At 48.7% G+C, this 22,082-nt stretch overlaps 1 long non-coding RNA gene and 3 other non-coding genes across 4 annotated transcripts; all 4 read right to left on the bottom strand.

Moving 5' to 3' along the window:
- Positions 1-19,390: 19,390 nt before the first annotated feature.
- LOC127187722 (uncharacterized) lies at positions 19,391-21,850 on the bottom strand. Its single transcript, XR_007830501.1, has 4 exons — positions 21,644-21,850; positions 21,215-21,325; positions 20,024-20,078; positions 19,391-19,823 (listed from the first exon to the last, which is right to left on the bottom strand). It is a non-coding gene; the product is annotated as an uncharacterized LOC127187722 (long non-coding RNA).
- On the bottom strand, positions 19,892-19,981 carry LOC127188730 (small nucleolar SNORD12/SNORD106). Its single transcript, XR_007830577.1, has one exon. It is a non-coding gene; the product is annotated as a small nucleolar SNORD12/SNORD106 (small nucleolar RNA).
- Positions 20,152-20,240, bottom strand: LOC127188729 (small nucleolar SNORD12/SNORD106). Its single transcript, XR_007830576.1, has one exon. It is a non-coding gene; the product is annotated as a small nucleolar SNORD12/SNORD106 (small nucleolar RNA).
- LOC127188727 (small nucleolar SNORD12/SNORD106) lies at positions 21,407-21,497 on the bottom strand. Its single transcript, XR_007830575.1, has one exon. It is a non-coding gene; the product is annotated as a small nucleolar SNORD12/SNORD106 (small nucleolar RNA).
- Positions 21,851-22,082: the final 232 nt, after the last annotated feature.

The raw sequence follows: 22,082 nt of genomic DNA, 5'->3' as shown, positions 1-22,082 counted from the left end.
TGTGTTTTATTTGTTGGTTTGCTACAAGGCCTCAAGTTACCCAGGCTGGCTTCAAATTCATTAAGTAGTTAAGAATGACCTTGAGGGGGCTGGAGAGATGGCTCAGAGGTTAAGTGCACTGACTGCTCCTCCAGAGGTCCTGAGTTCAATTCCCAGCAACCACATGGTGGCTCACAGCTATCTATAATGTGATCTGATGGCCTCTTCTGGCATGCAGGGGTACATGTAAGCAGAGCACTGTATACATAATAATAAATAATGTCAGGCATGGTGGCGCATGCCTTTAACCCCAACACTCACTCAGGAAGCAGAGACAGCAGATCACTGTGAGTTCGAGGCCAGCCTGGTCAACAAAGCGATTCTAGGTTAGCCAAGGTTACACAGAGAAACCCTGTCTCGAAAAACCAAAGGAAAAAAAATGACCTTGAACTCCTAATCCACTGCCATCCAAGTGCTAGGATTAGACATGATCCACCATGCCCAACAGTTCAAAAAGATATCCATATGTGTGCATCTACATATCATATCCAAAAGATCCCGAATACACATAGGTATGTGGTTCACAGGCATGCTGACTGCTTACTCACATATACACTAAGGCCATTATGTTGCCTAGATCCAAAAAGTCCCCCTGCATTACAAGATGCATGATACCCCTAAATAATAACTATTTTACTACCCATGTGTCAACCCATTACTACCACATGGCCACATGTCACACGTGCAGACATAGACATAGAAGGGCTGGAGAGATGACTCAGCAGTTAACAGCACATATTGATTTTTGTAGAGGACCCACAGTGGATGAGTCACAATCACCTGTAGCTACAGTTCCTAGGGATAGTATGCCCTCTTCTGGTCTCTGTGAGCACTGCACTTATATGCACAAATCCACATATAGGAGTGCACACACACACACACACACACACACACACACACACACACACACTCAAACAATTAAAAATAAGATAAGCCTTCTTTAATTTAAAACTGAATGTTTTTAACCCCAGCACTTGGGAGGCAGAGGCAGGTGGATCTCTGTGAGTTTGAAGCCAGCCTGATCTACATAACAGCCGGGCTACATACAGAGACCTTTTTTTAAAAAAGGGGGCAGGGAGATAAATCCTCTTGATCTTTTAAGGAAAAACAATACAGCTTCAGGCTCATGCTCCTGCCACCAGCCCTTTGCTGGTTTCCTCCACCTAGAAGGCTCTTTCCCCCAAATAACTGACTCGTTGGAGAATGAGGCGCCTTGAAAATGATTGAGCCTCACACTGCCCCAGCAGGAAGTAAGACTCAAGCCAAATGCAAATCCATCTTAGGAAGGAAAGAGCAAGGCTGGGGAGATGGCTCAGCTGGGAATTACCTGTTGGACAAACATGAGGACCTGAGTTCGAATCCCCAGCACCCACGTGAGAAAGCCAGGTATAAGTCCAAAGCTGAGGAAGCAGATGAGAGGACTCCAAGGGAGCTCAAATGCCAATCAATCAAAGAGCCCAGTCAGAGACTCTGTCTCAAAAGTTAAGGTGAAGGGCTAGAGAAATGGTTCAGTGGTTTATAGCTCTGGCTGCTCTTGCAGAGGACCTGGGTTCAGTTCCCAGCATCCACACGGTGGCTCACAATCATCTGTAACTCCAGTTTTGAGGATTATGCCCTTCTGATCTCTGTGGGCACCAGGCATGTGGTGCACATATACACAAAACAGTCATACACACAAAATAAATAAGCTGAATTATGTATGTATGTATGTATACACACACACACACATACCCCTGAGGAAGATACCTGATATTGACCCAGTGAGAGTTTTGGTTTCTTAAAAAACCCAGTTAAGTTATGCGAATATGAGGTGGTGGTGGCCCATGCCTTTAATCCCAGCACTCGGGAGGCAGAGGCAGGCAGATCTCTGTGAGTTTGAGGTCAGTCTGGTCTACAAAATGAGTCCAGGATAGCCAAGACTACACAGAGAAACCCTGTCTGGAAAAACAAAACAAAACAAAACAAACAAACAAACAAAAAAGAATTGGGGGCTGGAGAGATGGCTCAGAGGTTAAGAGCACTGGCTGCTTTTCCAGAGGTCCTGAGTTCAATTCCCAGCAATCACATGGTAACTCACAACCATCTATAATGAGATCTGGTGTCCTTTTCTGGTGTGCAGGCATACATGCAGGCTGAACACTGTATATGTAATATGTAATAAATAAATCTTTTTTTAAAAGTTATGCGAATATGTTTTTGTTTTAATCCCAGGGGTGGGATAAGAGGCTGCTTCACAGCAGGTGAGTGTGATTTGCCCCGTGCATTAGCAGGGGTGTGATCTTTGCCAGCTGCAGATCAGCAGCTACTGCTTCCCCCGGCTGCTCCCGGTTCCTTTCGTTGGGGTTTGTCAAGTAGTTGTGAGAAGAGAGAGAAGTTGGAATATCCTGATGACAAAGATTGGACTTGCCCCAAGGAACTCAACATCTCTAATCAGCAGGAAGCTGTCTAAAAGATCTCAACACTCCCTCCTCACTAACCCTCTGTCTCTCCTACCTGGTGTGGGGCTGTTGTAAGGGATTGGGGTGGAGAAGGGTGATAAATATAAGAACTCAAATAAAACAGCATACACTGGCCTCCACATGCACACACACACACACACACACACACGTGCCACCCCCACACAAACAACTAAATAGAGCCAGGCATGGTGTTGCCCACCTGTAACGTCAGCATCCAGAGGGTGAAGCGGGAGGATGGAGAGTTCGAGGACAGCCTGAGTTGCTTAGTGAAATTCTGTATCCGAAAATAAAAATAAAATGAACACAGGAACCACAATATAAGTTATACTCCAGTGCCATGGTTTCCCCACATGAGCCCTAGGGTGCCATTACTAGCCATCCTTGCTTTATGTGGGAGGGGAATGAGCACAGAGAGGTTAAGCCACCTGCTCAAGATGCCAGAGCACAAGAGTAGCCAAGTTGACACCTAGGCACCCTGCCTCCCCAGACAGACAGATGGATGGATGGACAGACAGACAGACAGACAGACACACCACACACACACACACACACACACACACACACACACAGTGTGTTCTTCTAGCTCCAGAGCAACTCTGAGAAATGAAAACATCTTGCCTCGCAATGGATGTTTGTGGTCCCCCTCCCTTCTGCCAGCACCCCTCCCAGCTACTGTCCTCACGTCCCAGTCTGCATGCGGCAAACCTGCGTCCTTGGTGACGCAGGAAGCTGTGGGCTGGCTGGTTGTCATGGTGATGGGCAGCAGCCCCTGTAAACAGTCTGGCTTCCTGACTGCCTGCCTAGCTCATTTCTGACCCTCTGAAGTTGACCCTTTCTGGGTGGCCTGTGGGGCTGGCGGCCTGCTTTGTCTTTTCTGCTGCTACCTGTGGCGGACAGGAGCACATGAGATGTAGAAACAGAAAGCCTGGGTCCCTCCCTCCCTTCCTGTCTCCTTCTTGGCTGGTGACCTTCCCTTCTTCAAGCATCTATTTCTGCATCACAGTGTGGCCATGGGAGTTAAAAAGCTCCCTTTTTCCACCCTCCAGCCCTCCCTCCCTCTCTTCCTTCCTTCTCTCCTTCCCTTCCTCTCTTCCTTTCCTTCTTCACTCCCCTTCAGCATGTGCCAGGCAATAGTCTAGCTGCTGGGGACACAGCAGTGGTCGGGATAGACAAGCCCTCTAGACTAAGACAACAGCACCTGGCAAGACTGTGTGATCAAGTCGGGGCTGCTCTTCCTGGCCTCAGCAACCCAAGCTAGACCAGAATGGGAAGTCAGAGCTGCATGGACAGAAGCAGCAGTCTAGGAAGCACGAACGATGCGCAAAGGTCCTGAGGCAGCCTTACCTTGGCCCCTGACAGAAGACCTTTCCTTCAGAATGACACCTTTAGCTCTCAGTATGAATGCTGACTCTGCAGGTGAGTAGAAACTGGGGGCGGCGTTGCTCAAGACCAGAGGAGAAAACCTCACCGGCACCTGCTGCGGGTCCAGCTTCCTGCCCTTGGCGTGTCCACCCTCACAGTGTGAGATAGATCTTCAGGGTTCACACGGTAGAAGGAAAAAACAACTTCTGAGTGTTGTCCTCTGACCATAACGCCTGAACTGTGTCAAATGCACCCTCTCTCTCTCTCTCTCTCTCTCTCTCTCTCTCTCTCTCTCTCTTCTCTCTCTCTCTCACAAGGTAAAAAAAAAAAAAAAATATATATATATATATATATATATATATATATATACACACACACACACACACACACGTGTCCAAGGTCACACGGCTATTGTCTGGACAAGCTGAATTCATCCCACAGTCCCAACCAAAAGCTGATGTGCTATGACAGAGTAAGTTGGCCCAGAGCCCCAGGGAATGGGGACAGTGGTGGGTCAGGCCCCTTCTCACGGGCTGTATGAAAATGCAAACTGGCCACAGCAAGGTGTTTAGATTTTTCAAAACAAGCCATGCCTTTTCCATGAACTGATTTTAAAATATTGGCTCAGCTGGTTGTGATCCCAGTACCCAGGAGGCTGAGGCAGGTGAATTTCCATGAGAGATTTGCCAGTGTGCATTACAGTGAGTTCAGGCCAGCCTGGGCTATTGATCAAGACTCTGCCTTAAAAAAAAAGGGGGGGGGGGGGCTTCGTGGTGCATGCCTTTAATCCCAGCACTCGGGGGATGGGGGGGGGGGGCAGAGGCAGGTGGATCGCTGTAAGTTCGAGGCCAGCCTGGTCTACAAAGCAAGTCTAGGACAGCAAAGGCTACACAGAGAAACCTTCTCTCAGAAAACCAAAAAATAAAAAAATTTTAAAAGCCCAAATAGTTAAAACAAAATGCTGATTTTAGGGTCATTTGTGGCAGTCAGATGGGGGCCATTAGGCCACCTGAGCTGGGGTCTGTGCACACAGCCAGCTCTGCTCCAGCAGGGACCATTTCCTCAGTGCTTTTGAGTCTAATAGAGGGCAGAGGAAAATGAACACAAACCTGGGACAGTACCCACTTGGTATCAGACAGGCTTTATAAAACAGCTGGCTCTTGTCACTCACTCAGCACAGGTCCTGGAGTCAGACCCTTGAACCCCACCCATCACCCTCCAGCAGTGCTCTGAGAACATTACTGTGAGACGGAGAAACCGCGGCCCCGTTTATTCCGCTCATTTACAGAGCACACGTAGGCCAGCGGCCCAGGTCATGGGAATTAGGACTTGGTAGAGCAAGGTCCGTCCTGGAGAGAGAGCAGCCGGGGATAAAACAAGGGGAAGAAGGAAGAGTAAGAGAGGAGAGGAGAGGCGGGGCCTCTGGACCTGCTCCCCAAAACCAGGTTGCACTCAGGTGTCTGCCAAGACTATGTGGAATCCGTGGAGGCCACACCCGGGAGAGAAGCCCGTTGGCATCTTTGAATCACGGTGCCAAATGCCTGGGCCCAGCTCCTCTCCGTCGATCCAATTACTAAATGCAGCAGCAGCATTCTTGAAAAAAAAAAAAAATGTCTTTCTTCTTATGTAACTCGGCCGTGACAAACGCTTAACAGATGGTGCCGAGACAGGCTTCCCGCAAGCCTAGCCTTCCAAATTAATGTATGGGCATTTGAATGAGCTCCAGGAGAAACAGGCCACTGAAGAGGCTGGTCGGGCTTCCACCTCAACATTTCGGAGGATGCTAAAGGCCTGCGTTGGGGTTGGGTTCACTGTAAGCATTGGTCAGGACATACCTGGTTTGGGCCCCCTCGGGAGACATCATGGGGCCTCCCCAAAGCTGGAAAAGGAGGTACCTCCTCTATCCCTTACATCATTCCCCACCCCACCCCCAACTCCAAAACTTTTGCATTGTCTTTAAGACCATGTCTCTGTCTCCCTGCCTCCCATTGGGAAGTGGTTTAGTCACAAACTGTGTCAGCTGCTGGCAGCCAGCTCGTCCACCCCCTGCCACCCCCCACCCCCCGCCAGCCTTCCTTCCTTGGGGATGAGATCATCCCATTTGGAGGCGATTATAGCTGAAGAATGCTAGGTATGTGCGAAGCCGTCCTCAGAAACCTCCTTCCTCGTCACAGGCTGTACCCTGTGGGCTGGGCAGGGACCGGAGGCCAGGTGCAGGCTTCAGGCTCATCCCAAGATCATGTTCCCAGCCCCCCACCCCCACCCCCGCTCAGATCTGACACACTGGGATGCTGGACTGCTGGGTGGCACCATCAGCTGGCCTTAGGAGTTTAGAACTGGGGGACTGTCTCTATTCTCATGGGGAAACAGAGTTGAACAAGGGAAGCAGCCTGCTCAGGATCATTTGGACATGTGTGACAGAGCTGGCTGGGTGGGTGGGTGGGTGGTGGCAGTACCACTGCTGTCCATTCACTGTTCTCTCTGCTTCTGGTCTAAGGACCCTGAACCTTCCCTGCCCTCAGGTCAGGTGGTTCAAGTAAAACTGCCCCCTCCTTCGGGTCCAAGGGCACACACCTGGAGCAGTCCTAACCAATCAGAGCAGTTCTTTCCTCCCTCCTACTCCACTGGTTCAGGTGGCCGAAGCCAGATAGATGGACCAGGTTGGTAAGCAACAAGCCCCCTCCCCCACACTCCCACCCCACCAGAGCTTTCATTCTCCACATCACTTGGGTCATTAAAATGAGGCCATCTTTCTTGTGCTCTCAGCTGGAGGGGACAAGACCACGGCCTGCTGGCAGTTGCCTCTGCCACTATCAGGAGGTGACTAGCCAAGAATGGAAGGCACGCAAGCAGCGCGTGGACAAAGGAAAGTGGTACAGCAGGCTTTGCCTCCTAAACCACTGGAGCCAGCAGCACCTGAAGGTAGGCTCACCCAGGACTGTTGAATTACATTCGCCCTTTTGCTAAAGTCGGCAGAGTTGTGTCACTCCTCCCCCAAGAGGCTTCAGCTGTGGAACAAGGCTCCAAAACAGGGTGGGGAGAGTTACTCTCCATCCTCTGAATGTCCGCCGTCTGTCACACAGCAGCAACTCACCTCAGAGGCAGTACCTATGAGGATAGTACCCAACTGTTGGTCCATGACCATTTTGTGTGCCCGGAGTCTCTGCTTTCTGCCTGGTCAGGAACACAGGCAAGTAAGTTATTTCAGGCGGGCGTGGCGGCACACGCCTTTAACCCCAGCACTTGAGAGGCAGAGGCAGGCGGATCACTGTGAGTTCGAGGCCAGCCTGGTCTACAAAGTGAGTCTAGGACAGCCAAGGCTACACAGAGAGACCCTGTCTCAAAAAACAAAACAAAACAAAAAAAGTAAGTCATTTCAAACCTCAGCTCCATCCAGCACCCTCCGGCCTGAGGCCTCAGCATATCCTGTCACTTTCCTGGACCTGCCTTCTCTCTCTCTCTCTCTCTCTCTCTCTCCTTCCGTCCTTCCTTTCTTGTGTGCACGGTGATTTTCTTTTTTTGTGTGGCATAACTCTACATAGCCAAGGCTAGCCTCCAGCTTCTGACCCTCAAGCAGCAATGGGACCACAGGCTTCACGTCTCTAGAACTACATGAGGAAAGAGCACCTATCCTGAGGGCTGCTTAAAAGAGCTGGAACGGAGGCTACCACAGCTAGGTGTGACAACAGTGGCACTTAGCAGGTGCTCTGAGGGACTCTATGTGCTCAGAGCCTGAGCCACAGCCAGACACTTAAGAGTCCATTTGAGAAAAGAGAAACTTGAAGGAAAACAACCAATGGAGACAGAGACTCTGTTCTGAGGTAAGTAGGAGAGTCCCCTGTTGGCCCCCGGTGGCGCTGCGCATTGCTCAGTTCCTCTAACTCACCCCCTGACCCCAGACTGCCACACAGGTGTTGAGGAGATGCTCAACGGGTGACTCACACTGCCAGAGTGGGGGACAGCATGATTCCTGACTTAGGCGGGAGGATCAAGTGACAGCAACTGAGGCCAGTTCCTGACCAGGCCAAGGATAGCTGGAGGTGCCCCTCATCAAAGTCGCAGGCTACCTGATCAAACTCTGAAGCCCTCCCCCGCCCATGCCCACCTGAGCCCCTGCCCCTGAGGCTGCCTCATGGAGGTGTTCAGTAGGTGATCCCTGGAGCAGACCCGACAAGAGGTGGAGGCATCAGGAAAATATCTCACAAGTCAGAGAAGCCAAGCACAAAAGGCTGAATGTCACACGGTTCCATTCCTACAACTAGCAAATCCATCATTTAAGGTTGGCCAGGTCAGAGGACTGAGGGAGGGGTGACACTAACAGAAGCAGGGTTTCTTTTGGATGGGAGCAAAGCTGTCCAAGATTGTGATTGTTTGGGTTGAATAAGAATGGCCCAGCCAGGCGTGGTGGTGCACGCCTTTAATTCCTGTACTCGGGAGGCAGAGGCATGTGGATCGCTGTGAGTTCGAGGCCAACCTGGTCTACAAAGCAACTCTAGCCAAGGCTACACAGAAAAACTCTGTCTTGAAAAAAAAGAAGAAGAAGAAAAAGAAAAAGAAAGAAAGGCCCTAATAGGCTCATATATTTGATTGTGTGCCCTTGTTGAGAAAGATGTGTCACCTGAAGTGGGTTTTGAGACTTCAAAAGCCCATGGAAGCCCCAGTCTCTCTCTCTCTCTCTCTCTCTCTCTCTCTCTCTCTCTCTCTCTCTCTCTCTCTCTCTCTCTTTCTCCTCTCTGCTGCCTGCAGACAGGATGTTATAAACTCTTAATTACTGTCTCAGTGCTGTATTGGCTGCTTTTAACCTCTGAGCCATCTCTTTAGCCCATTGTTTGTTTTTCGAGATGGGTTTCCTCTGTGTAGCCTTGGCTGTCCTGGACTCACTTTGTAGACCAGGCTGGCCTCGAACTCACAGAGATCTGCCTGCCTCTGCCTCCCGAGTGCTAGGGTTAAATGTGTGTGCCACCATGCCTAGCTAAATGCTTTCTTTTATAAGCTGCCTTGGTCATGGTTTCTCTTCAAGCAACAGGCAGTGATTAAAGTAGGGCTGGTGATAGAGTGTCGGTTGGCATGCAGGGAGGACCTAATGGTGCTTGTTCATGGCTGAGCAGTGCAGGGTGTGCCTGTGTGGGGTATCAGTGGGGGTGACACTGTGCAGCTGACTCCCATGGGCAGAGAGTTCTCTCATTGCCTGAAGCCTCTCTGGGCTTTTCAGTCATGTGTAGGCAAGCCTCTCCCAGGGTTTGGTGGATCCCAATCATCTAATACTCACTAGCTTCCTGCTAGACCAAGAAGAGGCTTCGTACCCACCATCTCTTTTTTTAAATATTTATTTATTTTATTACATATACAGTGCTCTGCCTGCAGGTACATCTGCAAGCCAGAGGAGGGCATCAGATCACATTATAGAAGGTTGTGAGCTACAATGTGGTTGCTAGGAATTGAACTCAGGACCTTTGGAAGAGCAGTCAGTGCTCTAAACTGCTGAGCCATTTCTCCAACCCCGTACCCACCATCTTGAGAAGCCAAAATGTCTGGCTGTATTCCTACAGTTTCCTTGTTTTATTTTGTTTTGAGGCAGAGTCTCAGGTAGCCCAAACTGACATTAAAGACGCTGAGGATGACCTTTGCGATCACCTCAACTGTTAAGTTGATGACACCTATAGTCATCTGGGAGGTGAGCCTCTGGGCATGGCTCTGAAAAGTTATCTTGATGAGGTGGGACAGCCTACACACTATGCATGGCACCATGCCCTCCCTGATCTAGGACACTGGGATGTATCAAAGAGAGAGTGACATGAGCAGCAGTATTTGTTTGTTCATTGCCATTTGCTTCCTGAGTGTGGACACAGTGTGACCAGCTGCCACAGGCTTGTGCTGCTTTGCAGTCCCTGCCATGATGGACTGCACCCTTGAACTGTGAGCCAGAACAAGCCCTTTCTCCTTTAAGCTGCTTCCATCTGGGTATTTTCTCACAGCAACAGGAAAAGTGAAACAACCTAGAACCCCTGACTCTGCCTGACACCATGCCCAGCTGCTGTTTGTCTTTTATTTAACTTTCGTTGTTGAGATGGATAGGCTGGCTTCCATCTAGCTCTGCGGCTGCAGATGGCCCTCCTGAGCACTGGGATTATAGACCAGCCACCACACTTGGTTGGTCTGATGCTAGGATGGAACCCACACTTCCTCCAGTCTGTCAACAGAGGCGCATCCTGAACTCAGTTCAATGTCACTTATACCTTGAACAAACATTTCCTCTTCACAGGGTTGCAACTGCTTTTCATCATGTAGAGAGACCTTTACCAGTATCTCTCATCGAACTCTTTGTGAATAAGACTTCGCATAGTTGGGATAGTGTTCTACCCAAGAGCTGGCTGCTCTTCCAGAGGTCCTGAGTTCAATTTCCAGCAACCATGTAGTGGCTCACAAACCATCTGTAATGGGATCTGATGCCCTCTTCTGGCCTGCTGGTGTACGTGCAGATAGAGCACTCATATACATAAAATAAATAAAATATTTTTTTTAAAAAGCTGGGAGACTTTATGTAAAGTTGACAATCACAGCTAACATTTCAAAGAAAATCATACTACACCTATACAGGCATACGTATATATTTTCATTTATATAAAAATGCCAGTAGTTATGATATCTTAGATAGTGACAGTAGCAACAGCCTTTCTATGCTCTGCAGTCATCTGGCCAAAGTGTTCAGTCCATCCTGCAATACAAGATTCCTTTAAAAATAAATGTACTTGGAGCTGACACGATGGTTCAGCAAGTAAAGGAGGGGCAGCTCAAGTCTGATGATCTGGGTTTGGTCCCCAGAATCCATAGGAAAAGGGACGAACTGACTCCTAAAAGTTGTCTTCTGACCTCTAGGTGTGCACACCTGGGCATGCACATGCATGAAATCACAGGCACAAGTATGCACATGAAGATGCAAGCTTACCACACACACACACACACACACACACACACAGCACATGACCAATTTTATGTTAGTAAAAGTAACAGTATACTTGGGAACACATTCTGCTTTATCTCAGTCACATCAGGAAATAAAACCCCTGTGTTTATGAGCTGGTGAAGGAGCCTGAGCCATAGACCAAGAAAGGCAGACTGTGGTCTCCGGCACGCAGAGGGAGGAGATGACAATGCCATCTGGGGCTGGCCAGTCTCTGATCTCGGTGTGGGCTGACTACTCAGGTGTGTCTCCTTCCCAAATACTTGTTCGTTTATGTTTTAGCCAATATCTTATATCACCCAAGTCTTCAAAGGTAAGATGGCATAGATCCCAGCCTGGGAAGATGGAGTCAGAGGATCAAGAATACAAGACTAGCCTGGGGCTACATAGTAAGACTGTCTCAGAAAAAAAAAATGCCTGTATGGGCATGGTGGCATATGCCATTAATTCCAGCACTTGGGAAACAGAAGCAGGAGCATCTCTATGAGTTCAAGGCCAGCCTGGTCTACATATCCAGTTCTTGGCCAGCCAAGGCTACATAGATTAGACCCTGATTCAAACATGGGGGGTGGGGAGGGACTGGAGAGATTGCTCAGTCGTTAAGAGTACTGGCTGCTCTTGCAGGTGACCTGGGTTCAATTCCCAGCACCTACAAGGCTGCTCACAACTATTTGTAAATTCAGTTCCAGGAGATCTGACATTCCTGTCTAGCCTCCAAGGGCACCAGCCACACACGGTACAAAGACATATTTGCAAGTAAAACACCCATACAAATAAAAATTAAAAAAAAACACTAAATATGAGCACAGTGGCATATATTTATAATCCCAGGACTCAGGAGATGGAAACAGGAGGATGAGGTAAAGAGTTCAAGGTCACACTCAGCTATACAGTCAGAGACCAGCATGAGTAAGCCTGGTCTCAAAAGGCCTGAATGGGGAGACCTGTGATGCACTTATGAGGCACCAGCATACACTATGAATGGCTTGGGCAGCTGCTGCTTCTGTTTGTCCTAAACTCAAGTGCTCCTGCTTGCACAGCAAACACTTAACCAACACAGCAATCCCCCAGCCTCTGTTTTTTTCCATCGGATAGGGTGGAGAAAGCATGCAAGGCAGGTGTGTTCCAGTCTACAGGAAACCAAGGAGTCAAAGTCATACAGCTGATAAAGATGGGGCTGATGTAGACCCAAATGGAAAGGGGCGTTTTGAAGGCTTGTGCTCGACATTGCACTTTGCAAAAGCCCCTAATATACAGAAAAGAAGTGCCACAAGAACCATTAAAGGCGAACCTCTCAAGTGCAGGCTTAGAGCCCGGCTTGCTTACGGTAGAGGCAGGAGAATCCTAAGTTCAAAGGCAGCTTTGCCTAGCGAGTGAGTTGAAACTAATCTCGGCTAGGTGAGACCCTATCTGAATGGAAAAATTCAAAGACTTAGGGAAAACTCCTCATTCCAAAGTATCTGAAATAAGACGCAATCTGCCCTCTCATCTGTCCCAGAGAACAAGGCGATGAAAAGCGCCCCCTGCTGGAAAGAGCCTCTTGCTTGCGGAGACCGAGGTGACCACGAGGGGATGCTGCCCCCTGGTGCCCGCACCGCTGGGCAACCTAAAGGCGCAGAGGCTTCTTCCAGAAACAGCTCAAAGCGGCCTGGCCCCTCCCATTCTGCCCTCTCGGTGTCCGCCAGTTGTTTGCGATGCTGGAAGAGTTGTCTTCCGAGGGCTCGGCCTATTAGAGTTGACTGGGAGGAGACTCCTGGTCCTCGCCTCAAAGGAAGACCTCCAGAGGTGCCTGGTCCAGGAGCCACGCCCACCACCAGAATGGTCCAATCAGAGCTCCCTTTCTTCCTGGCCTCCGTGATTGGCTCAGAAATGAACCTGAGCTCCAAGCAGGACCAATCATGGTCTCTCTGGAAATGATTCTCAAGGAGTAAAGGGCTTGCGGGGTGTGTACGACCCTAAGGCGTCCCCGTTCTGGCCATTCTGGCTACTGTAGGGACAGCTTCTTAGGATAAAGCCAGAAAAGACACAGAGCACGGAGGGGCATCGTCCAACAACCTGGTAGGGGTCTTCTTTCCAAATGCCTATCACGACAGTATATTAGTTACTTGTATCTTTGCTGTGACAAAATAGTTGACAAAAATAACTGAAGGTTTGTTCTGGCTTACAATTCGAGGGTGCAGCCCACCATGGCTGGTCATACCGCAACTGAAATTAGGAAGCAAAGAGCAATGAATTCTGGTGCTCAGCTTTTTGTCCATTTTACTTGGGGATGGGAGGGATGACACAGCCCCATGGGATGAGTCTTTCCGCCTAGTCAACTATATCTGGATAAACCCTCACAGGACAGGAATGCCCAGAGGCTTGTCTTCTAGGAGAATCTAGATTCTGTCAACTTGACAGTATTAACCGGCACAATCAGTAATTCCCTTCAATGATGTAACTCCTTGCAAGGCGCCCATGTTTCTTCCTGTAAACAGACTAATGAAATTCATTGGGCCACACCTGAAAGAAAAAAAAAAAAAAAAAAAAAAAAGCAGCCAGGCGTGGTGCCTCACACCTTTAATGTCAGCACTCGGGAGGCAGAGGCAGGCAGATGGCTGTGAGTTCGAGGCTAGAAGGGTAGAGGCAGGGAGAGTATGATCTACATACAGTATGGGATGGGTCAGGTTGTCTACAATAACCGTTTCCCCCATTATTAGCTTGGGTTGGTGGGTTGGTTATTGGAGGTGATGCCACTGCACAGGTAGTTAACATTTGGGAGCTGAAGCCTCCTTCCACGTGCGTCCTGAGGACTCAACTCAGGTTGTCAGGCTTGGTTGAGCAAAGCCCTTAACCATCTCGCTGGCCCACAGGGACATTTTACTTATGTTTATACAGTTTCTGTCCCTGAGCTTCAATCCAACACTCAGAAGGCCAGCATCCTGACCGGGTAATTCTGTCAAACAAAACCCTTTCCTGGACTTTGGAGCTCCTGGAGCTGGGGCCTCTAGGAGCGGCTTTTGCCGAAATCCAGCTTCAACAGGTCAGGTACACTGAGCAAGGGTGTGTGAAGTCAGTGAGTAATCACTCCGCAGACTTTTGTCTAAGGAGAAAACCCCCCCCACACACACACACACACACTTGGTGGATGAAGCAGAGCTCCAACAACTTTACATACAAACATATTTGGTCGATGAGGCAGAACTCCAACAATTTTATTTTTTCCCCTATAGCTTGTATATGATGCAATCTTAAAATTACAATGTGGTTACTTTCTATTTCTCTTTAGGTGAATGATTACAATGAGTTCCCTGATTACTTTACATGAGGAAATTTTTTACAGGTTTTCACAAATTATTCCCAAGAACCCCTTACATTCCTGTCTAAACAACTTGTTATAGAGTAACAAAGTATAATAAGCAAGCAGGATTTTTTTTTCTCAGCCAGTTTCTCTTACTGGCAAGCTACAATTTTCAGTTACAAAGAAAGGGTCATTCACTATATTATTTATCTCAAAAAGTAATCTTGTAAAAATCTTAAAAGAATCACAAATCTAAACTTATATATTAAAAAAGTTATTTCTACTTCAAATCCTCAAGATGCACACCTACTCATTAACAAATTTTTATTAAAGCAGAAAGGTGAGGGCAAAAGTGGGTGTATAATTGATCATCTTGTGGAGCTGGAGAGATGGCTCAGAGGTTAAGAGCACTGGTCAATTCCCAACAACCACATGGTGGCTCACAATCATCTGTAATGAGATCTAATACCCTCTTCTGGTGTGCATGGTGTATACATGCAGGCAGAACACTGTATACATAATAAGTAAATCTTCAAAAAAAACTTGAATCGTGATCAGCAGCCCAGCTTTAGCAAGAAAGATACATCAGCAAGTGTTGTTCTTGTTCCCCGATTTCAAAAAATCCCTCGCTCAGCCAGGCGTGGTGGTGCACACCTTTAATCCCAGCGCTTGGGGAGGTAGAGATATGCAGATCACTGAGTTCCCGGCCAGCCTGGTCTATAAAGCCAGCCCAGGGCAGCCAAGATAACAGAGAACTCCTGTCTCAAAAAACTAATAAAATAAAAATTCCTTATTCAATTATCAGGAGTGTGTCTTTCAGAACTTTCAATTGTTCTCCAAGATTTTCTACATCATAGGCACTAACAAAAACATTTTAACCTAACTATACTAACAATCTACATCTCCAAAGGTGGTGGTCACTGCTAACAATCTACATCTTTTAAGTTCTTTCCTTCCAAGGGTGGTTGTTGACAGCAGCAATGCCTGAAAAAAAGATCAATCACTATCATTGTAAGTGCCAATGATACTGCTGGTGAGGGGCTGGAAGCCCCCTTCAGAGTGTCCAAACAACTCATGGATTATGAGGGGTGTGATGACTATAAGGGTAGCAAGCAGAGCGAAGCCCCATAACAGCACAAAGTCCTCAGGGCTCTGCCTCTTCAAGACACACCACCCACCATGCTCATGCTAACTGGTGGGCCAAATGAGTTCTAAAGCTGTTCTGCTGTCCCTCCTGCACAGGCCCACAACAGGCTTTCTCATCTAGAGATAATGGCTTGCTTGCTCAGAGCAAGGGCTTCCCTACACCTTGTATCTGTACTCCAGGCCAGCCTGGCTGCTTGCCGAGAAGGGAATAGAGCTGTTGATCTCTGCTGGGGCAGGGCTCTCCTGTCAGCTTCCATCTGGGTAATTAACCTGCTGGCAGCCAAGAGCCTGTCTCTATCATGTCCGGGAGCAGAACAGACTTCCCTGGATGAATGCCTGGCTGCTCAGAGATGTAGCTTCTGAGTGTCTTTGGGACACATTAACTAAGGTCCTGCTCTGTGGGAGTGGGGGGGGGGGCGTGAGGTGGGGTGGGTGTCACAGCACAGGTAAACACAGTCCTCTCAAGTGTCATGGAGCTGGGAACAGATAGCAGTTCTGTTGGTGTGTTGGCCACCTGTTTTGCACATCTGTGTTTCCTAACCCTGTAGTGCTCTGGATGGCAAGTGAGTTGTCCCCTGTGACTCTTCCATCCAACCTCACTAATAGCGCCAAAAATGTCTGGGGGAATGACCCCCCACCAGCCACACACATACCTCAAGGGTAACCTGGTTTGGCCCTTAGCCACTGGTGTCGACACAGGCCTGCATTTGGAAGGCAGAAGCACAAGAATCAGAAGTTTAAGGACATCCTTGGTTACATAGTGAACTAGAGGTCAACCTGGGCTACATGAGACCCTGTCTCAAACAAAAAACAACAAAGAACCAAGCAAACAAACAAAAAGACCTCTGTCTGACTCAAAGGATTGTAAAGTGTTCCCATGACTTTGGCTAGTCATACTCAAGGAAAAAAAAAGATGAGGGGCATTTCCTCAGCTGTGTGGGGGCACTGCCCAACCCAAAATGCATATGGTACCCTTGGACACAAGTGATGTCCTGCCACACCACAGCTGGCTCCAGTGACTGGTGAAGTTCAGGATGTTTCACTTTCTCTGCGATGCTAATATGCATCCCTCCCTGGCAGAGAATGACAGTAGGGAGATTCAGAGCCCTATACTGTTAGAGGGTCTGGTATAGCGGTACATGCATTTAACTCTGGCACTGGGGGCAGAGGCAGGCAGATCTCTTTCAACCTGAGGCCTGCCTGATACTGTTCCAAACTAAAGAGATTCTCGAGCCCGGTATGGTGGTACACGCCTTTAACCCCAGCACTTGGGAGGCAGAGGCAGATGGATCGCTGTGAGTTTGAGGCCAGCCTGGTCTACAAATTGAGTCAGGGACAGCCAAGACTATACCAGAGAAACTCTGTCTTGAAAAAACCAAACAAATAAAAAAGTACCAGCTGAGCACTTCCCTCTGAGGTCCACCAAGCAGCCAGCTCCTCCAGCATAATGTGCTGTTGGAAGCCCAGCAGAGCAGACATTAGTTATTTTAAGTGGATCCAAAGAAAAGAGGCAAGAACAAAACTGTTCTCAGTTGTAGGGCTGTTAAGACGCAGTGAGCCCACTGTTACATTACTAACGCCAGTCTCTTCCGTGGGCATTAAGTATTTGCCACCTCTGGCTCTGCCGAATATTTTGCCCACGGGGCTTCTACAATGGGGCTTGAGACCCAATAGAGAGTGAACCCAGGTAATGCTGGCTTTTAAGGTGTGGCTTGGCAATGCATTTGGCAACACTCCGTGCATCCAGAGATGATGGAAATCAGGAGACCAAGGGCCAAGCAGGATGAAGATGGCAACCAGCAAGTTGCCCAGGAGGTGGAGTCTGGGTTTCATACCTAGCACAACCTCCAAAGCCCAAGTCACAAACAGATAATTCCAGAATGACACAAGTTTGGAAATGGGAACAGAAGGGGCCCCTGTATCTGCAGAGGCCAAAGGGAGCAATGGCCAGAGTGGCAAGTGTGCGATCCTCCTGCAGAGGAACTGAGTTCTGTTCCCAACAGCCAGTGGGGCAGCTTACAACCACCTGTAACTCCAACTCTTGACAGGTATACTTACAACTAAAAGCTTTTTAAATCTTGAGCCTGTCATGGCGGCACACACCTTTAATCCCAATACTCTTAAGGTAGAAGCAAGTGAATCTCAAAAATTTGTGGCCAGTCTGGTCTACAGAGAAAAAAAAGTGGTGCACGCCTTTAATCCCAGCACTTGGGGAGGCAGACACACGAGGATTGAGTTCAAGGCCAGCCAGGGAGATTATGGGCAGAGCAGCCAGCAGCAGTGCCTGGAGGCTGCTGGGCCTCAGCCTTATACTTGATCCTCTTCTCTGTAGCCCTAGCCACAGGATAAGGTGCTATCCATGTTACCTTCCTGAGAGCACTCAGCAAAAGGGATCAGGGAGAGGTCTGCCCAGGATATAGCAGAGCCATTTTGCCATGCCATTTTAATGTTTCCTCATCTGTAAAACTGGGGTGAGGTGACCTTGTTACAGCAGATGCTAAGCATTGGCATGGAGCCTAGATGGTAAGATACAAAAAGCATCTTGGGGAAAGGCTCATCAGAGGCAGCCAGGCAACCCCCTTTTTTTGGCAAACCTTTTAGCAGCCATAACCAAAAGGCAGCAGGACCTGTAAACGCCCCAAGCTAACTTCAGCATCCATACCAAAGAACTTGTATCCTCTTGTCCCCCAGCCCTTTCTCACCAGCAGAGTGGCCATCAGGTATTTCACTGTTGGGATCTACTCATCCATCACCCATTTCTTTTTAAAACCAGCCCATATGGTCAGGCATGAAGGCAAGTGCTTTAATGCTAGGAATCAGACACAGGAGGTGGTCCCCTCTTTGTAGGTCTGAGGTCAACTTGAGTACCGGGCAGTACAAGTGGTGCGCACACACACTGCAAAACCTAAGTAAACCAAAAACCTGGCATGGAATGGGGGCACCACATAACCCCTGCACACCATGAGTTAGTTGTCTTCTGACCCCCATGCCATGGAAGCCAGCCTAGGTTGTATAGGAAGATCCTTTTCTGAGGCTGGGAGCATTGCTGGCTCAGCACCCAGACCAAAGGTGGGGCACCCTGAATTTAGTGTCCTGCAGATCCCAACCAAAGAGCATCTTCAGAGTTAAGGAAACCCTAGCTTTCTTTTCTGAGCACCTAAGAAATGACCTTAAAAAAAAAAAAAACAACACAGCATAGATGAATAAAAGCAACTTAGCTCATAGCTCAGGACACAGTGCACCTTCAAGTTAAGGCAGCAGGTGCTTGAAACAGCTGACCCATTTGTTGGGACAATGAAAACACCCTTAGATATCCCCAGATCAACCCAGGATACAGCCAAGTGCTTCCAGACCCTGCTGACAGCTGATGCTAATCACAGGAACAAACACTCCTAGCAGAGTTGGACAAAAAGCCCTTTGAGTGGGCCAGAGTTGTGAGGAGGTGCTGTCGTGCTCTACTCACTGCCTTGCCTGTAAGTTGGGTGTGCTAGGCAATGACAGGCAGTAAAAAGGGAACAATGGGTAAGTTGCAAAAAGGCTGTTCTAGGTAGGGACCTGGAGAAAACACCTGAGCAAATGCTGGAGATGAAGGAAACCAATCCTTTGATTCAAATTCTAAGATCCTGACACCTGCTCCAACTCTTACATGGGAGGGATGGGGAAAGTGGGGAATATATGGGACCAAGCAAAGAAACTGATCTTACTGTTTCAGGCTGCTGTGTACCAAAAGGCAGAAACCAGGACAAGAGGCTCCAAGGCTTGGGCCTATGCACTATTTGTGGTAGGGACATGACAAGGCAGCCTACTTCAAGGTGAGCAGGCCAAGGAGAAACTGCTATCTCATACTAGGAGTGGATCCAAGACAGAGGGATGAGCCAATCAATCTTCCAGCTCAGGATCAGCTTAAATTAGGCACAATCAGGCTGACCTATATAATCCAAACTGGTGTTACAGTGGCAACTATTGGACCCAACTTCACAGGGCTGTCCATCTAAGATAGTGACTCACAACTGTCCCACTTGGACGCTCACAGGAAGCAGCTGCAGGCGCTACCCAGGAACATGGCGCAGGAAATAAATGAAAACAGATACCTGGTCAGATTTTTATTTCTACAGATAGGAGGCCAAAGGTTTCCGACTCACTGTTTCTGCAGTGCATGCTACACCACATTGTTAAAAGCTTCTTTGCATTCTGCACAGCCTTCGGGGCAAGTGTGAAAGCCTTGTGGGGCTGGGCAGCAGGAAACAGGGCTGATCTTTAATGTCTGCATTCCACAAGTGTCTAAAAAGAAAGTTAAAAGGTTGACAGTCTTGTCTGGTGTGAACCACATCTGGTTGAAATCTTATGCTTTGGCTTATTCCAAGGTACAAAGGCAAAATGCCTGGGAACTTCTCACTTAGAACGTTAATGTATATTTGTAAAGGCCAAAGAAATTCCACTGGAAACCTTTACTGCAACAGAACTGACCACACCTGTTCCTAATGTCTCCAGAACTGGGTGGAAACACTAACAGAACCTCACCTGAAAAATCAAGGAAGATCAGACCAACAAACTGGCACCCACGGCTCCCTCATGCCTGTAGAAGGTAAGATGAAGCCAGTAAGTGAAAACAGATCAAAGTCAAAACAAAGAATTATTCCTGGGGCAAATGCATCAGGAAAACTGGCTATTAGCTTATGAAATCAACAGGGTCGATCTGATGGGGAAAAAAGTGACGTCATCAGCTGCATTGGCCAAACTTCTATACTGGAAAATGGACATATGGGAACCACTTACCAATCCTCTCCTACTCCCGACTTCTATCCAAACCTGGTCTTGGCGGTCAGTAAACCTGGTAAAAAAAACCAGAAAACCATCGCCATTACACTCCTGGAATAAGGGACACAGCAGCAGGTGCTGCTCAAGCAGGCATGTCAGACAAACTGGCTTAGAGTAATGCGATCAACATGGTCGATCTGACGGGGAAAAAAGTTCTGTCATCACACATGCCTGTGGGAGCCTAATCCCACAAGTAACAGGCAGCTAGTTAGCAGGGCTGATCCCTCCTCTACAGATAACAATTACTGTAAAATCAAAAGTCTGTGACTAACAGCCAGGAATGGACTTGCGGAGACATTCTTAACTAGCTTGTCCAGGAAGCTGTCAGCATTCCTGTAAAGCAGACCTTGCACACCTGAAACAAGTCCCTCGGGAAAGCAGGTTGTTCCCAACACTGTTTTGGAACACGGCACGCTTACAATGGTCTCTGTGGTCAAGGACCACAATAAGCTGTACAACTGTCTCACTTAAACTACAAGTCCCACTGGACTGGCACACTGTTCACTCACTTGCAACAACCCGTTTGTGCTATCCCATTGTTGCACATAACATATAGCAGTTGACCGGTTATCCTTTTGCAGGTTGGGGGGGGTTGAAATGAGCCAACTCAGGACAAGCATATAAATGCACTTACCAGGAGTTCTCAGCTGGGCTCGCCCGGCCCCAAAGAATGGGCAGAGAAATCAGGATGTAGAAAGAACCAAATGTCTGGGTTATACAGTGAAAGGGGAGGGGAAGCCCCTGAGCTGCAAAGCTCAGGGTAGAGGGCAGGGGTATGCCAGGAACAACCTTTAACAGGTAGGATTGAGGGATGCTTTGAGAACCTGGAGGTCAGATCAGCTTTGGTTGTAATGTCAGCTGCTTGTCCAGGTCTGAAGCCCAACAGTTGAAATGAAAATAGACATCATGGCAAGAGGCACTGTAGTTAACAGAAAAAATGTTCCCCTTAAACCTGTCCATTCATTAGGACCCACGGGTAATAAATATGAAAAGCTCATAGACAGGACACATGCTTACTCTAACAAAGCTGGCTAAAACCGTTAATCTCCCCATTAATCCTTGCAATTGATTTCAAATCACAGCCCACTTGAAGGCTCTTCACAGCACGTGTTCCCTCCCTACATTAGGCCAGAACACATGAGTACTTACGAGATTAGTACACCGAAGACGATGGGCGACTTCTCATCTTCCTGGATACGCAAAGGCGATGTCTCCTCCTCTCTCTCCAGCCTCCATTCTGTACCTATTGGCCAGGCCAACCTACCAAAAAAAAAAAAAAAAAAGGGCGTCCGTCAATCGCCATTCTTTCGACCAGAACAAAGCAGCCTAGGGTCTTTGGGAACTGGTGTATCAGGACTAACTGGCAAGTATTTTAAGAAATCAGCATTGTCGATATGACGGGGAAAAAAGTGAGGTCATCATTTACACCAGGCCAAAGCTTTACAAGCTAACCCAAAAAGTGTCCTTTCTCCTCCCCGAAGGTCAATCTGGGGCTGGCGCTTAACACGCCACACAGTTACGGAGACTAAACTTGGTAAAAGGGGAAGAGAAAAATGTGCTGTGGAGGCCTCAACTCACCATCTGCAAACGACTCCCGCAGGGACAAGGCATATAACACCTACAAAAGAGCCTCATGGCGTCCGAGGAACGAAAGGGTGAAGGCGGCTGCGAACCTTCCTTATATAGACCAAAGCGGCACTTGCGCGTGCGCACTGGGCCTAAGGCGCGCAGCTTCCTGCGGCAGCCGCTACGCCCCCTGGGAAATGTAGTCCCCATGCCGTAAGGCCACAGCTCGCTAATGGTTGTCCGGCCCGCGTTGAGCCCCTCCCCGTGCTCACTGGGCCACCGGGGCTGCTCGGCTTCCGCGCCATGTCGCACTTGGCACCCACGAGCCGCCCGCCGCGTACTCCCAGCTCCGGAGTGGGCCGAGACCTGCGGCCGCCCGGGGCGCAATCAGCCCGCCCCCCGCCGCGCCCTCCCGTCAGTCGCGCCCGCGGGAGCCGCCAGTCCAGCCGCC

The sequence above is a fragment of the Acomys russatus genome, chromosome 4 (assembly GCF_903995435.1).
Source record: "Acomys russatus chromosome 4, mAcoRus1.1, whole genome shotgun sequence".
Taxonomy (NCBI): domain Eukaryota; kingdom Metazoa; phylum Chordata; class Mammalia; order Rodentia; family Muridae; genus Acomys; species Acomys russatus.
Note: the sequence above shows the minus strand (reverse complement) of the source record. Positions and strands in the feature narration are given on the sequence as shown.